Source organism: Schistocerca americana, chromosome 1, assembly GCF_021461395.2.
Source record: "Schistocerca americana isolate TAMUIC-IGC-003095 chromosome 1, iqSchAmer2.1, whole genome shotgun sequence".
Lineage (NCBI taxonomy): Eukaryota > Metazoa > Arthropoda > Insecta > Orthoptera > Acrididae > Schistocerca > Schistocerca americana.
The window spans coordinates 928,367,907-928,385,449 of NC_060119.1; positions in this window are offsets into that span (position 1 = coordinate 928,367,907).

Genomic DNA, 17,543 nt, shown 5'->3' on the forward strand with positions numbered 1-17,543 from the left:
AAAGCTTTCTGCTACTTCACATACTTTCTCACTCACACAGGCCAGGTCCCACAAGGGAAAGGATGCAGGGAAACGTGGCACACACTAAATAAAATAAATAAATAATTAAACAAACACGGTTTGATCCATTCTCTCCTGCTTGTTACCAACTGATTTGTTTCTGCAGAGGTAAACCCTATCGCTGTTAATTCTCTTGTACCGGAAATTTAATGAGAAAAATATGGAACGGTACAAAGAGTTCCGTTTCATACTTTCCATTTAACTTCACTGACCCCCTACTATATCCAGATTGAGCCTTTGCGTTTCCCTTTTCAGATTTTCTAGTTTCCCTACCACGTTCAAGCTTCTGACATTTCACGCCCCGACTCGTAGAACTTTAGTCTTTCGTTGGTTATTTAATCTTTTTCTCGTGGTCACTTCCCCATTGGCAGTCCCCTCCCGGAGATCAGAATGGAGGACTTGCCTGGCATCTTTTGAGAATGGAGAGATCATCATGACACTTTTTCAATTACAGGCTACTTGTCATGTGGGCACAAATCGCGTGTCTTTAATGCAGTGATTTCCATTGCCTTTGCGTCCTTATACCGTTGATCATTGCAGATTCTACCGTCTTTTAGGGGTAGTTTCCCACTCCAGGCGTAAAAAATTGCCCTGAACCCCTGCCCGCTCCTCAGCCTCTTTGACAAGGCCGTTGGCAGAATGAGTGTGGAATGAGATTTTCTCTCTGCAGCGGAGTGTGCGCTGATATGAAACTTCCTGGCAGATTAAAACTGTGTGCTGGACCGCCGAACACGGACTTTTGCCTTTCGCAGGCAAGTGCTCTACCATCTGAGCTACCGAGACTAGCTCCCGAGTTCGAGTCTTGGGCCGACACACAGTTTTAATCTGCCAGGAGGTTTCAGAATGAGTGTGACTTGTTATGACGGAAGTCTTCAGCCGTAATTACTGTTGATCCGCCTTTCAACATTTAAACAGTGGTGGAGTTCAAACCCGGAACCGAGGACGTTTTGATTACTACTCAGAGATACTACCCCTCGATTATGGGTGCCAACCCTACTAGGGTACGCAAGGGTCGTGAACAGTGGCCGATGTTAAGCGATTGTAGTGAAGAACACGGAAACGCCGCATACACATGTGAGATGGCGTTATCAGTACCTGACAGAGTATACACATGTGAGATGGCGTTATCAGTACCTGACAGAGTTTGAAAGGGGGCTGACTACGGGTCTCCATTTGACTGTCTGGGGCATTCAGAGGTCACAGTGGCGCGATGCTGGATCGAATGAAAGCTTGAGGATAGGCATGCTCGTCGTCAACGTTATCGTCGACCACGTCAGACCACTACAAGGGACGATCGCCATATTGTGAATCAAGCACATCACAACCACTTCACACCTCCACCTACTATCCGAGGATACTTGATGGACTCCATGCAACAGTCTGTGTCAGTCTGCACCATTGCTTTGTCAAATTTTTTGAGCTCTCTGTAGTTTAGTTCAGACGTTCTTTGCACAACAGTATTTAGCATGGATAGGGTCTGCGACTGCTGTGTTTGAATGCGGGATGAGTTGGCATCCCTTCGCTCCCAGCTTCAGGCAGTGTTGGCTTCGATCACACAGGTTGAGGCTGTTGCCAATGGGCATCACTGTGGGGATCCGGACGGGGGTTTGTCGGGGACCGCCAGATCGTCCCACGCATTCCCCGATCGGACTACGGCTGTGGCTGCCCGGGATATTGCCCACATTCATGCTGACCCCTCATCCGTGGTAGAATGGGAGGTCGTCTCGAGGTGTGGCAAGGGGCGAAAGACATTCCGGAGGGCTGAACGGAAGGCCGCTCCAGTTTGTCTGATGAACCAGATTCAGGCTCTGTCTCCGGCTGACACTGATCTTCGGCCGGACATGGCTGCATGTCCTGTTCCAGAGGCTGCCCCTCAGTCTGCAAGATCCGGGCAGTCGCAGAGGATGGGCTTACTGGTAGTTGGGAGCTCCAACGTCAAGCGCGTAATGGGGCCCCTTAGGGATATGGCTGCAAGGGAGGGGAAGAAAACCAATGTGCATTCCGTAAGCATACCGGAGGAACTCATTCCAGATGTGGAAAGGGTCCTTCCAGATGCCATGAAGGGTACAGGATGCACCCATCTGCAGGTGGTCGCTCATGTCAGCACCAATGATGTGTGTCGCCATGGATCGGAGTAAATCCTCTCTGGCTGCCGGCGGCTATCTGATTTGGTGAAGACTGCCAGTCTCGCTAGTGGGATGAAAGCAGAGCTCACCATCTGCAGCATCGTCGACAGGACTGACTGCGGACCTTTGGTACAGGGCCGAGTGGAGGGTCTGAATCATAGGCTGAAACGGTTCTGCGACCGTGTAGGCTCCAGATTCCTCGACTTGCGCCATAGGATGGTGGGGTTTCGGGTTCCACTGGATAGGTCATGAGTCCACTACACACAGCAGGCGGCTACACGGCTAGCAGGGGTTGTGTGGCGTGGACTGGGTGATTTTTTAGGTTAGATGGCCTCGGACAAGTACAGAAAGGGAAACAGCCTCTAAGGGTGCGGGGCAAAGTCAGGACATGCAGGAGCCAAGCAGCAATCGGTATTGTAATTGTACACTGTCGAAGCTGCGTTGGTAAAGTACCGGAACTTCAAGCGCTGAAGCCAGAGATAAATTCTGCCGAAATTTTTACAAAGGCACAGACGGTGTTTAGAAAGGATAGATTGATGCAACCGGTGGTGGCGTGTTTGTCGCTGTTAGTAGTAGTTTATCCTGCAGTGAAATAGAAATGGATAGTTCCTGTGAATTATTATGGGCGGAGGTTATACTCAACAACCGAGCTAAATAATTGGCTCCTCTTACCGACCTCCCGGCTTAGCAGCATTAGTGGCAGTACAACTGAGAGAAAATCTGGAATACGTTTCACGTGAATTTCCTCAGCATGTTATAGTCTTAGGTGGAGATTTCAATTTACCACATATAGACTGGAACACTCAGATGTTTAGGACAGGTTGTAGGGACAGAGCATCGAGTGACATTATACTGAGTGCACTATCCGAAAATTATCTCGAGCAATTAAACAGAGAACCGACTCGTGGAGATAACATCTTGGACCTACTGATAACAAACAGACCCGAACTTTTCGACTCTGCCGGCCGCGGTGGTCTAGCGGTTCTGGCGCTGCAGTACGGAACCGCGGGGCTGCTACGGTCACAGGTTCGAATCCTGCCTCGGGCATGGGTGTGTGTGATGTCCTTAGGTTAGTTAGGTTTAAGTAGTTCTAAGTTCTAGGGGACTTATGACCTAAGATGTTGAGTCCCATAGTGCTCAGAGCCATTTGAACCATTTTTTCGACTCTGTAAGCGCAGAACAGGGAATCAGTGATCATAAGGCCGTTGCAGCATCCCTGAATATGGAAGTAAATAGGCATATAAAAAAAGGGAGGAATGGCTCTGAGCACTATGGGACTTAACATCTATGGTCATCAGTCCCCTAGAACTTAGAACTGCTTAAACCTAACTAACCTAAGGACATCACACAACACCCAGCCATCACGAGGCAGAGAAAATCCCTGACCCCGCCGGGAATCGAACCCGGGAACCCGGGCGTGGGAAGCGAGAACGCTACCGCACGACCACGAGATGCGGGCGAAAGGGAGGAAGGTTTATCTGTTTAGCAAGAGTAATATAAGGCAGATTTCAGACTACCTAACAGATCAAAACGAAAATTTCTGTTCCGACACTGACAATGTTGAGTGTTTATAGAAAAAGTTCAAGGCAATCGTAAAATGGGTTTTAGACAGGTACGCGCCGAGTAAAACTGCGAGGGATGGGAAAATCCCACCGTGGTTCAACAACAATGTTAGGAAACCGCTGCGAAAGCAAAGAGAGCTTCACTGCAAGTTTAAACGCAGCCAAAACCTCTCAGACAAACAGAAGCTAAACGATGTCAAAGTTAGCGTAAGGAGGGCTATGCGTGAAGCGTTCAGTGAATTCGAAAGTAAAATTTTATGTACCGACTTGACAGAAAATCCTAGGAAGTTCTGGTCTTACGTTGAATCAGTAAGGGGATCGAAACAAAGCAAATCCAGACACTCTGGGATGATAATGGCATAAAAACAGAGGATGACACGCGTAAAGCTGAAATACTAAATACCTTTTTCCAAAGCTGTTTCACAGAGGAAGACCGCACTGCAGTTCCTTCTCTAAATCCTCGCACAAACGAAAAAATGGCTGACATCGAAATAAATGTCCAAGGAATAGAAAAGCAACTGGACTCACTCAACAGACGAAAGTCCACTGGACCTGACGGGATACCAATTCGATTCTACACAGAGTACGCGAAAAAACTTGCTCCCCTTCTAACAGCCGTGCACCGCAAGTCTCTTGAGGAACGGAAGGTTCCAAATGATTGGAAAAGAGCACAGGTAGTTCCAGTTTTCAAGAAGGATCGTGGAGCAGATGCGCAAAACTATAGACCTATATTTGTGACATCGATCTGTTGTAGAAATTTAGAACATGTTTTTTGCTCGCGTATCATGTCATTTCTGGAAACCCAGAATCTACTCTGTAGGAATCAACATGGATTCCGGAGACAGCAATCGTGTGAGACCCAACTCGCTTTATTTGTTCATGGGACCCAGAAAATATTAGATACAGGCTCCCAGGTAGATGCAATTTTCCTTGACTTCCGGAAGGCGCTCGATACAGTTCCGCACTGTCGCCTGATAGACAAAGTAAGAGCCTACGGAATATCAGACCAGCTGTGTGGCTGGATTGAAGAGTTTTAGCAAACAGAACACAGCATGTTGTTATCAATGGAGAGACGTCTACAGACGTTAAAGTAACCTCTGGCGTGCCACAGGGGAGTGTTATGGGACCATTGCTTTTCACAATATCACAATATATATAAATGACCTAGTAGATAGTGTGATGATGCTATAGTATACAGATAAGTTGCAGCATTAGAAAACTGCAACGAAATACAGGAAGATCTGCAGCGGATAGGCACTTGGTGCAGGGAGTGGCAACTGACCCTTAACATAGACAAATGTAATGTATTGCGAATACATAGAAAGAAGGATCCTTTATTATATGATTATATGATAACGGAACAAACACTGGTAGTAGTTACTTCTGTAAAGTATGTGGGAGTATGCGTACGGAACGATTTGAAGTGGAATGATCATATGAAATTAACTGCTGGTAAGGCGGGTACGAGGTTGAGATTCATTGGGAGAGTCCTTAGAAAATGTAGACCATCAACAAAGGAGGTGGCTTACAAAACACTCGTTCGACCTATATTTGAGTATTGATCATCAGTGTGGGATCCGTGCCAGCCAGGTCGGGTTGACAGAGGAGATAGAGAAGATCCAAAGAAGAGCGGCGCGTTTCGTCACAGGTTTATTTGGTAAGCGTGATAGCATTACGGAGATGTTTAGCAAACTCAAGTGGCAGGCTGTGCAAGAGAGGCGCTCTGCATCGCGGCGTAGCTTGCTGTCCAGGTTTCGAGAGGGTGCGCTTCTGGATGAGGTATCGAATATATTGCTTCCCCCTACTAATACCTCCCGAGGAGATCACGAATGTAAAATTAGAGAGAGTCGAGCGCGCACGGAGGCTTTCCGGCAGTCGTTCTTCCTGCGAACTATACGCGACTGGAACAGGACAGGGAGGTAACGACAGTGGCACGTAAAGTGCCCTCCGCCACACACCGTTGGGTGGCTTGCGGAGTATAAATGTAAATGTAGACTAAGTCCCGTTCATCCAATGTTTCGAAGAGGAGCGGCGGGGTTACTGCTGGCGCAGTGATGTGGGAAGTCATCGGGTATGACTTCAGGTCACAGCTCCTAGTGACAAGGGACCCTGACGTCACAACGGTACGTCACGGACACACTGTGTCCCCACGTGTACCTTCTCAAGCGAAGGTGTCATGGTGTCATATTTCAATAACACAATCCTCTTCTACACATGGCGCCTGTCACTGTGATCTGTGTGCGTGGTGCTGAGATATTACCACGGCCACCAAAATCTGTAGATCTGTTGTGGAAAGTGTAATGTATAGTTATGTGGCATTTCAAACGTTATTACAAAGGAGTTCTCTCACAAGTTAGCATAAAGTCGTGTTATCTATTGTCTCGTAGAGCATTTGTTGTGTGTCACCCCAAAGTGAAATTTTGCTTGCAAAGATATTTGAATATATTGAAATCAGATAATGATCTAGTTTCTCCTGAATTGTTGGCACTGTTGTTCTTTAGTATCATTGTCTATGTCGCTGGTGGTTTGCACTGTCATGTACCTCATAGTGTATAAGACGCTGTGAACTACATTCCTATTTATATGTTTCTTGATTGAGTTTTGTATTATAAGATCAAAATACTGTAATGTTTTTAGGGTATCATCTACAATACAAATCAGTGACATTGTTAATTTTTTGTAACTGTTGCGATACCGAAACCAGGCAAAAGAATGAGAGGACTAACTTGGTTGAAATTAACAGTTTAGAAAAATTATGTGAACCCAAACCATGCTGGTATAACTAACTTTCAACAAGAGTCTTCGCGAGCATGAGTCGAATATTCTACCACTGCACTGCATCTTTTGCGACTGTGGAACGTTGATAGTTAGATTTGAAACGCCCGCTAAGCCCGCTGACCAGAACAGGTGCTTAGGAATGTGGAAAGGGCCCAATAAGGTTGGGGTCAGTTTCACCTTAAAATTGGTGTTTCTTGTAATTTAATAACACATGTACAACCAACGCGGCACATAGCTGAACCTTTACCAAATACAACTCTTTCACGGCTGAAGGCCTCCAAACAAGAAATCTTAAAAATCAACAAGATGAAAATGCAGTTAAAATACCAAATAAAATAATGAAAAAAACATATCACAGGTAGGTGGAAAGCCTCAAGGCAAAGTAGATAGAACAAACATACGTAAGGTACAATACAAATGGTTGAAGCCCACAATTAAATTTTAAAATTTCAAAATATACACTCCTGGAAATTGAAATAAGAACACCGTGAATTCATTGTCCCAGGAAGGGGAAACTTTATTGACACATTCCTGGGGTCAGATACATCACATGATCACACTGACAGAACCACAGGCACATAGACACAGGCAACAGAGCATGCACAATGTCGGCACTAGTACAGTGTATATCCACCTTTCGCAGCAATGCAGGCTGCTATTCTCCCATGGAGACGATCGTAGAGATGCTGGATGTAGTCCTGTGGAACGGCTTGCCATGCCATTTCCACCTGGCGCCTCAGTTGGACCAGCGTTTGTGCTGGACGTGCAGACCGCGTGAGACGACGCTTCATCCAGTCCCAAACATGCTCAATGGGGGACAGATCCGGAGATCTTGCTGGCCAGGGTAGTTGACTTACACCTTCTAGAGCACGTTGGGTGGCACGGGATACATGCGGACGTGCATTGTCCTGTTGGAACAGCAAGTTCCCTTGCCGGTCTAGGAATGGTAGAACGATGGGTTCGATGACGGTTTGGATGTACCGTGCACTATTCAGTGTCCCCTCGACGATCACCAGTGGTGTACGGCCAGTGTAGGAGATCGCTCCTCACACCATGATGCCGGGTGTTGGCCCTGTGTGCCTCGGTCGTATGCAGTCCTGATTGTGGCGCTCACCTGCACGGCGCCAAACACGCATACGACCATCATTGGCACCAAGGCAGAAGCGACTCTCATCGCTGAAGACGACACGTCTCCATTCGTCCCTCCATTCACGCCTGTCGCAGCACCACTGGAGGCGGGCTGCACGATGTTGGGGTGTGAGCGGAAGACGGCCTAACGGTGTGCGGGACCGTAGCCCAGCTTCATGGAGACGGTTGCGAATGGTCCTCGCCGATACCCCAGGAGCAACAGTGTCCCTAATTTGCTGGGAAGTGGCGGTGCGGTCCCCTACGGCACTCCGTAGGATCCTACGGTCTTGGCGTGCATCCGTGCGTCGCTGCGGTCCTGTCCCAGGTCGACGGGCACGTGCACCTTCCGCCGACCACTGGCGACAACATCGATGTACTGTGGAGACCTCACGCCCCACGTGTTGAGCAATTCGGCGGTACGTCCACCCGGCCTCCCGCATGCCGACTATACGCCCTCGCTCAAAGTCCGTCAACTGCACATACGGTTCACGTCCACGCTGTCGCGGCATGCTACCAGTGTTAAAGACTGCGATGGAGCTCCGTATGCCACGGCAAACTGGCTGACACTGACGGCGGCGGTGCACAAATGCTGCGCAGCTAGCGCCATTCGACTGCCAACACCGCGGTTCCAGGTGTGTCCGCTGTGCCGTGCGTGTGATCATTGCTTGTACAGCCCTCTCGCAGTGTCCGGAGCAAGTATGGTGGGTCTTTTTTCCATTTCCAGGAGTGTATTACCAAAATCTTTTAAAGGCAGAATGCCGCAATGTTTAAGCTTGAAATATAATTTTAAGAATAAAGTTGCAAGACTGAAATCCCACAATTAATTTTCCAAAATTGAAAAAAAAAAATATAACTATGAGCCTTAAATTTTAAATAGCTGAAAACAGATAATTAAACGCCATTGGGAAAGACAGTAAAGACAATGGCACTCAGAAGCCTACAGGGAGGTCGGTCTGCCCTCGTTCACTTAGGTGAGACAGGTGGTGAGCCCAACTACACTTGATTCGTCGGAACCCAACCAGAGGACAGCCATGGACCGACCGACCCAACGACTTGCTTGCCATCAATCAGTACATGAAAACTCAAACAAAAAGGTTATGAACGTGATAATCCACAATGCTGTATGCATTAGCTGTCAAAATTACACACCATGTTGGACAGCGACAACAGGTGAGGAAAGGCCGCTGCGGAAATTACGTTAGTGGCCAGGGCAGGTAACCAGAACGGCCACAAGGCAGAAAAGTCCGCAGGTGCACTCGTATTCTAGTCAACCAATATAGTCAATCGCACCGCATGGCGGCTAAATTTCAGCAATAGAAACACTAGGTGTTGCTCACAAGAGAGCCTCCCCAACAGCGAACCACCGAAACGAACCACCACAACATGAATGGGCGTGGCTTGGGTAGTTGAAACCACTACTCCACTTTGACGTCCTGGGTCGGTGAACCACGAAGCTCGTAGCGGTCAGAGAGCTCCACACACGCTCCGACACTGCGCAGGGACCGGCAGTGGACCCACCCGACTGCACCTCACGGAGATCCTCCCTGGTCCGCACCAACCGATCGACTAACCTCAGAATGCCGACAATATCTAAACTACTCGTCAGTGGAAATAACGCCAACTACACACACAACCTGACAAACACTTGCACAAAGACCTGAACGATACTCAACAGTAACTAAGCACGCACGAAGACAAATCGGGAGTCCATGCACACACACACACACACACACACACACACACACACACACACACACACAGCCGACTCGTGAACGATCGGCGAGCCAAAACGCGTCGTCTGTTAGGACGACCGACCGACGATCCACCAAGACCGTGGCCCGGCTCAAGCGATGCGTGGCGGCCATAGTCGGGGGAGCCATGTAGACGCGGACCTCACTGCTGCTCCAACCCGACTGCTCTAGTGCCGCATTGCAACTCCCCGACTGGCAGGTCCAGACTGCGCTCCAGACGCGTTCCAACCGACTGGCAGACCCCAACTCGCGACCCGAACTGCTTACGACAGACAACAACCGCGAAGTAATAGCAGTCAAGCAAAGATACTACGAAGGGATATATCGATACGCGCTGCTAAGGCCGCTCACGGTCAGGTAAAGCAGCAACTCAGTGACAGTAGTAATTTAAATTAACGTAGTGACGTGGAAATACGTTAATAACAGGGTGTAAAATACATTATGGGGGGAACACGAGCCACGCACGGCTCAAGATTGTAAAGACAAACACGGATCGAATTTGTTGACTGCATTAAAGGTAGTTCTGGAACTAGCGATCGTAGAAGCCATTTTTCGGACATTTTCTGTATACATGGATGATTTCTGGGCGAGTTTCAAAATTTATAGTTTATAATAAGTACGTGGAAGTGCTTACAAAAGGGCTTACCCAAATGATATGCACAGTATAGCGTATATTTACGTGATTCATCGCACGTATTGAAGCTGTGCGCCGCATTGGCCCCTAAAATGGGTACCTGGCTGATAGTGTTGTAAAATTCCCGGGAATTTAAAAATCGAAGAAATATTCCCAGGGAATATTGCCGGAAATATTTCCAAAATTCGTATATTCCTGGGAATTTATAATTAGTAAGATAGCTCAAAAACTGTTAATTAATAGCTAAAAGCAGTAATTATATGGTTACATTAAATTCATATGGATCTGGACATAACCTCCTTGTTAGAAATAAACACATATTTTGGTTTCCAATGTTTTAAATGTCAAAGAATTAGTCGTAGAACTGCCAAGCGTCGAAATTTATGACACTTATGTTTCCTAGAACTGCCAACGTAGAAATAGTCAACATTTAGAAAACCGAGTTTATAATATTGATATGCCAATAGTGAGTAACTAAAGTAGGCTGTAAACTTTATTTTAAACTCGTGCGAAATTTGTATACATTAGTAATTGAAAATGGCATTTCGGGGAAAAATAATGCGAATAAACCGTCCGAGATTTATCATTTACCTGAAAATACAAGTGATTTTATTGACATAGAACGTAGTAAAATATTAATTAATGGTTCTAAAAGTGAAAGTGTTAGCGACATTTCGGAAAATAAATTTACACACATTAAAAAACTTTTTGCATCACACCGGTTCCCAGAATTCCTGAGGAAGATGTTGACTGTGGATGTTGTATCACAGACACAGTCCCTTTGACTATTCAGAGATGTCACTAGACCCGCCCAAAGATGTTAACCACCATGCATGAGCAGCGCCTATTAGACGGAGGGGGTCCGGCAGCCGATCAGTTCCAGGCATTCTAGCAGGAAGGAGGTATACGGCTCATGTTGTCTGTAGTTCAACCATGCCTAGACGGTCAATACCGCATTGTTTCTTTTGCCAGGAAGAGATCTCAACTGTCGAAGCGTCTCGGAGTGAAACAAAGCATGTAAAGCATGTTGTTCTGACATGGAGGAGATACAAAGGGACAGGAACTGTCGATGACATGCCTCGTTCAGGTCAGAAGGACAGCTTCTGTTAAGTTTGGAAGGTAGGAGACGAGGTACTGGCAGAAGTAAAGCTGTGAGGACGGGGCGTGAGTCGTCCTTGGGTAGCTCAGTTGGTAGAGCACTCGCCCGCGAAAGGCAAAGGTCCCGAGTTCGAGTCTCGGTCCGGCACACAGTTTTAATCTGCCAGGAAGTTTCATATCAGCGCACACTCCGCTGCAGAGTGAAAATTTCATTCTAGAAGTTCCATAGTACTTGCTCAGAGCATTTGAACCAAACCTGGTATTTTTACGTTTTGCAAACAGTCACCTTCATCCCCCCCTACCCTCCGTCTGAGATGCATATGATAATTCTCAGGATTTGTAGCCATGCAACATGAAAGAAAAAAATCATTTTACTACTTATAATGATCACATTCCTGCACTGAATTTGTGCAGAAACTAGACTGTACGAACTACTCGCATTATTTTATGTTATTAGTGACTTACACACATCAGTCGGTTCTGTTAAGAAATTCATCAAAGGATTAGAAGAATTGACCTTACACTTTAGGTTCCTCTTAAGCTGAAATTAATTGGTAGTTAAACTTTTTATGCCAACTGGCATGTTAGTGAAGACTATTCTTATTTCTAGTACTGATTCCATGTAACGAGTTGTTTGTTTGAAAGGCGATATATTTTAATAACAAATTTCACTGAGGCATAAATATATTGTGAAGCAGTAGTTGGTATCCCTAGTTTCCTAAACAGGACCCTCAGGACGTTCTTCAGTTCACACCAAAGATAGCACTTATTGCACGTTTTTGGACTCGGAAAACTTTAGCTTGGTTTGATGACTTACCCCAGAAAGTAATCCCGTATTGCATTATGGAATGAAGAAAGTAAGCATAGTATGTCAGCTTTTTTATTTTTGTATCTTCTATTAATGACAACATTCGCATTGCAAATAGAGATTTTTTTGGGCGCTTCAGCAGGCCTGTGGTGAGCTCCTCCCAGTTGAATTTATTGTCAAACTGTAATGCCAAGAATTTCGCACTGTCAGCTCCTTCTAACTGCTTGTCGTCATATGCTAGGCATATAATGACGTGAAACCTCTTATATAATGTGTTTTCTCGAAGTTTACGGACAAAGAATTGACTAGAAACCTTGTATTAAGTCATGAAAACGTCATTAACCGATGTTTCTAAGACTGCACTGGATTTACTATTCGTTGCAATGGTTGTATCATTCATAAACGAAACATTCTTGACAAGCGCTATTACTTTTTATAGAGGTCACTGATGTACACAAAAAAAGTGAGGACCCTCTGATGGAACCTATTGCCACCCTATGTTTCCTAGCGGAGAGATACATTGAACCATTTGACAGTATTTTCTGTGACACAGTAACATCTAATTTACTTGAAAGGATGTTGTGATTAACAGTCAAATGCCACTAACAGATCACAAAATATACCAGCAGCCTGTAACTTATTCTGTAATGAATGTAGTACATGCTCGCTGTACCCGTAGGTGGGCTTCTCAGTATTGGAACCCTTTAGAAGTTCATAGTGTAGCATTGAAAATATATTATTTCTAAAATTGTAGAGAATACCGACAAAAGTAGAACAGGATGGAAATTCGACGGTATTTATTTATCTTCTTTCTTAAACGAAGGCTGAACTTCAGCGTATTTCTACCATGCAGGAAATGTTCCACTGATAAATGACTGGTTACTGATATAACTTAATATCTTACTAAACTCAAAAGCACACTCTTTAATTAACCTTGCTGATATTTTATCCATTAGAATTTTTTTTTCATTGTAAAGACATTATGATGGAAATTAATTCTTCTGGCGTAGTAAGGATGATATTCCCATTACTGAAGTTATTTGTAATGACTGGTCTGACATATTCCGTAGCAGCATTTACTGAACCTCACAATCCCATCATTTCATTAACAGTTATTACATGATAGTTAAAAAGTCTTGTAACACTGCCAAAATCTCTTGCAACATATAATTTACTTTCAAAGCTATCTACTCCTCTTCATCTCCGGTTCTATTAGTTTTCTCCTTTACTATAACCTGTATCGTCTTCATTTTCTCATGTGATGCGACTACCTCTTTTTAGTAATGCATTTGCTTCGACGTCCATATTACTATCGTTAAAATTTTGCAGTATGCCTGTAATGAGCTATAGCATCAACATCAGAGCTGTTTCTGACTGAGAGGTATAGTTTTCTTTTTGTCTTACAAGATACCCTTATTTCTCGAGTAATCCACGGCTTCTTTGTAGACTAGGTCTAATCTGAGTTAGTTTCGGAGGAAGACAGTTTTCAGGTAAGGTAAGGACATTATTAAGAAATGTACTGTATTTTTCATTCAAGCCACGAGTAGTGTACACATCACTCCCCACCACTGGGGACTCACTCTACCAGCCATGAAAACGCATATTGATGGCGGATGAACTCGGGTCCCAGTGAGCCAGAACTCTTGCTGTGGGGATTATTTAAAACGTCGGGTTTTGAAGAAAACGGTAGACTGCGCAGAGTGCTCTACTTTTGATAAGCAAACTAATCGTGCTCATTTTCTCAATTTCGGGCAGATTGCTCAGATAATATGGGGTGCTGATAAATCATTGTTTTTTACTCGTTACAACTGATGTGGATTAATTCTGAAGTATTGGTATTAAATCTTGTCCTTTACATTATTTGTGATAGTAACTACGTACCAGTAACATTGATTTTTATTTTTCTGTGCACGTTGGAAGTGAACTTGGTGCCAGAAAATAGAGAATTCACAGTGAAAGAGAGTCGTACTGTGATTAAGTATCTTTTTAAAATAGAAACACAGACGAACAAATGTATGGTGGTATGTCTGGTACAGGGAGTGGTAGATGCTCTTTGTAACGGGATATCCTCCTCTAGCATTACATTTCTTCAACAGTTGTTGTTGATACCAACACCAATTTTCGAATTTTGGACAGGTCAGTATTATCTCAGTTGCTTTTCTGAAAGCTTTCATACAGTTTTATACGCAGTATGTTATATTTCAAGCTAAAATTAATGAAAATAAATTATTTTATAAAATATTTTAGATTAGATACAATAATCGATAAGTACTATTTCTGAATGTACAGCTAAAATTATTTCTTTAGAAACGTTTGAAATTACGAATTATTGGCACACTTAAAATCTCTATTATTAACTACGCAATCCTGTACAATTTACCATGTTTATTTCTGGACTCAGTTGTGAAATAATAATCGCCATTAATAATGTAACAAAAACTAGTAGGAACTAATTTGTTAAGAGAAATGGTAAATCCTTTGGAATATTGTGATTTCCGCAGAGTATGGGAGTCGTAACCATGCCTCTGATGTGCTCGGACGTATTTTTGTGGGAACAATGTTATTTCGGCTTCGCTAATGTGAAAAATCAAAATACTATATGATATACTAAAATGTGAGAAAATATGTTTACATAAAAAAGTGCTGCAACAACGATATTACATTTATTTAGTTCAAACCAACCGTGAGGACCTGATGTGACAATTTCGGCTTCAAGAATCAGACCCATAGACAAGAAGACCTGGAGCCATCTCAAGATGACAACCTAAGTAAACTAGAAAGTTTATTGTAATCTTCGCTCCTCTCAAATCTTCATAAAAGACTTTAATGCGAACAATAGACGGGATTAGGAAGGAGGGGGGAGATTACACCTTTCTGCTCCAGTATCAGGATTGGGCTGGTGCCTTTAAAACAGGGCATTTCATCCCTGAAGATGAAGAACGTTCTGGAAGGCCAACTTAAGTCACAGTTCCAGAAACCGTAGATGCTGTTCATTCCACGACCCTGGATATCGGGGATCGTCGTTAAAAGGCAACAAGACTCTGGGTGTATCCCGAGAGCGTGTAGGTCATATAATTAATGAGATTTTGGAAATGATAAAGCTCTCAGCGAACTGGGTTACCAAACGTCTGAATGCAGACCAAAAGCATGAACCAGTTGCTGCTTCACAGTGAATTTTGGTCCAATTTGGCGTGGATCATATGGGAATTTTGGATCGTCTCTTCACCATGGATGGAACATGGCTATACACTTATCATTCAGGGACTTAAAAACAGTTCAAAGAATGGAGACACAGTGGTTCTTCACGTGTAAAGAAGTCCAAGACTCAAAGATGAAAAGACAAGTCATTTGAATTCGTATTTTGGGATAAAGATGGAATCCTTCGTACTGATTGCTTACAACATGGTAAAATCATCACAGCAAAGTACTATGCTGAACTTATCGACAATGGTCTCCAAAAATGGAGGAAATCTGGGAAAAGAGATCTTGTTTCTGCAACACTATGGCGCACCTCACAAAGCGGCCATTACGCAACGAAAACCGACAGACATTCACTATGAAATAGTCAAACATCCACCCTATTCACCCAGTTTGGCCCCATCGGACTGTACCAGAACTTCAAGAGACATCTCCAGGGAAGACGATTTCTGAACAGTGAGGAAGCCAGAAAGGCTGCTAATGATTAGTTTGCAGCACAATCGAAGTATGTTTCTTAGATGGGTTAAAGAAACTGGAGCAAAGATGCCATAAATGTGTTGATCTCTAGAGTAGATAAACTTTTTCAAACCCATAACAGCATTTTTTTCTTTATAAAGCTAAGGACTTATTAGCGTCTTCCCCCGCCCCCTTCCCGTACGTTAGGTTCCTAGACATTGCCGCTTCTCTAGCGTATTCATTCCACCAGCACAATGGACTCACTTATACCGGAAAACTATTTTTGCCAAAATTGCAAACTTCGAAATTAATTCCAATTACCTCCAGCACAAAAAATGGCTCTGAGCACTATGGGACTCAACTGCGGAGGTCATTATTCCCGTAGAACTTAGAACTAGTTAAACCTAACTAACCTAAAGACATCACAAACATCCACGCCCGAGGCAGGATTCGAACCTGCGACCGTAGCGGTCTTGCGGTTCCAGACTGCAGCGCCTTTAACCGCACGGCCACTTCGGCCGGCTACCTCCAGCACAAATTTTGGACAGTGCATCTATGCCGGGCCGTCATTATCGTTTATTTGGTATCCCTCCTTAGCCATCGTACTAGTGGAATATTGGAACTTAATTAGTTATTTCATTAAATTTAGACTGTCTTAAAGAAATAAGTGAACCTTGATGCGTGGCTTGTGTAGTAGAAGTTTCTAGGAAGAAAGTACGTGTCTGTTGTTCCCAGCCACTATTCGTAGTGTCGTGTCAGAGAGTGTTCTCAGAGTTGTCGACTTGACAGTACGCTTTTTGAACGGGGTTCAGCTGCAATAGCAATTTTTGAGAGTGGCAAGTTGCGTATGATGCAACGTTTGTCGGTGTCAGGCGACGTGATCTGTACTCATGAGAGTGTCCCAGATAGTGATGTCTTACTTATACGGAATGCCGCGATCTCGTTTCCGAAGACAGAACCGGTGTGCAGAAGTGCTATCATTAATTCTTAGCACATCGCTGTTCTACGAGACGGTTACGTGCGTGCGGTGCACTGAAAGGAGAAGAAAGCTTCTCGCTGGAACAGTGTGGCTAATGCACGCAACTGTTTCTCAGAACAGCGCAAACGTGTCATGAGTAAAAATCTGTTTAAAATCTTCACTATGTAGTCGTACATCTGCGATTCGTCAAAGGGTCGTCATTAAAACTCATTATACAGAGCGAATAAAAATTCGCGCACTCGGACTTCGCAGCGCGATTCCTCACATACTGGCAATACAAAAACGTCTCTCACAAAATTTCGTCCTGCGCGTATTTCTGGCAGTAAATGGACGTTAAAGATACGCAGTCTTCTTTCATTCTGACAAACAGTACTGTAGTATACAATTTTTCATAAGCCACATGTATCCGACAGTTCCATAGTTCATTCGAAACGAAATGTAATGGACCTGGACGTGGAAAGAATAATAATTGTTTCTAATCAATGGGACCATTGGAGGATGGTACACAGAATACAGGTCTGGAATCTAGTAGATGCAGCGGTGAGAAACAATTCGCGTCCACGGCATGCAAGAGGTTTCTGTACCTCCATTTCTGTGTTCATAGTACGTAAGTGCAAATGTTTTGTTGGAGACCCACCGTAATCGCTGGATGACGATTAAGGCGCCAGATACCGTGCCACGCAGACAACATGTAGCAAACAAATTGGCCTCGGTCCAGAATCGAACCCTCGACCTCCCGCATGCTAACTCAAAACGCTGTCCACTGCACTACCTGCACGGAACTACTCCTATTTACCGACAGAGGTAGTTACCGTACAGGTGATTACAGTGCTTTCAGACTGCAAACCTTTGACGTCCATTTACTGCCGGAAATATGCGCGAGACGTAATTTTCTGAGAGACATTATTGCATTGTTAGTATGCGCGGAATCGCGTTGTGAAGACCGAGTGCGCGGATTTTGCTTC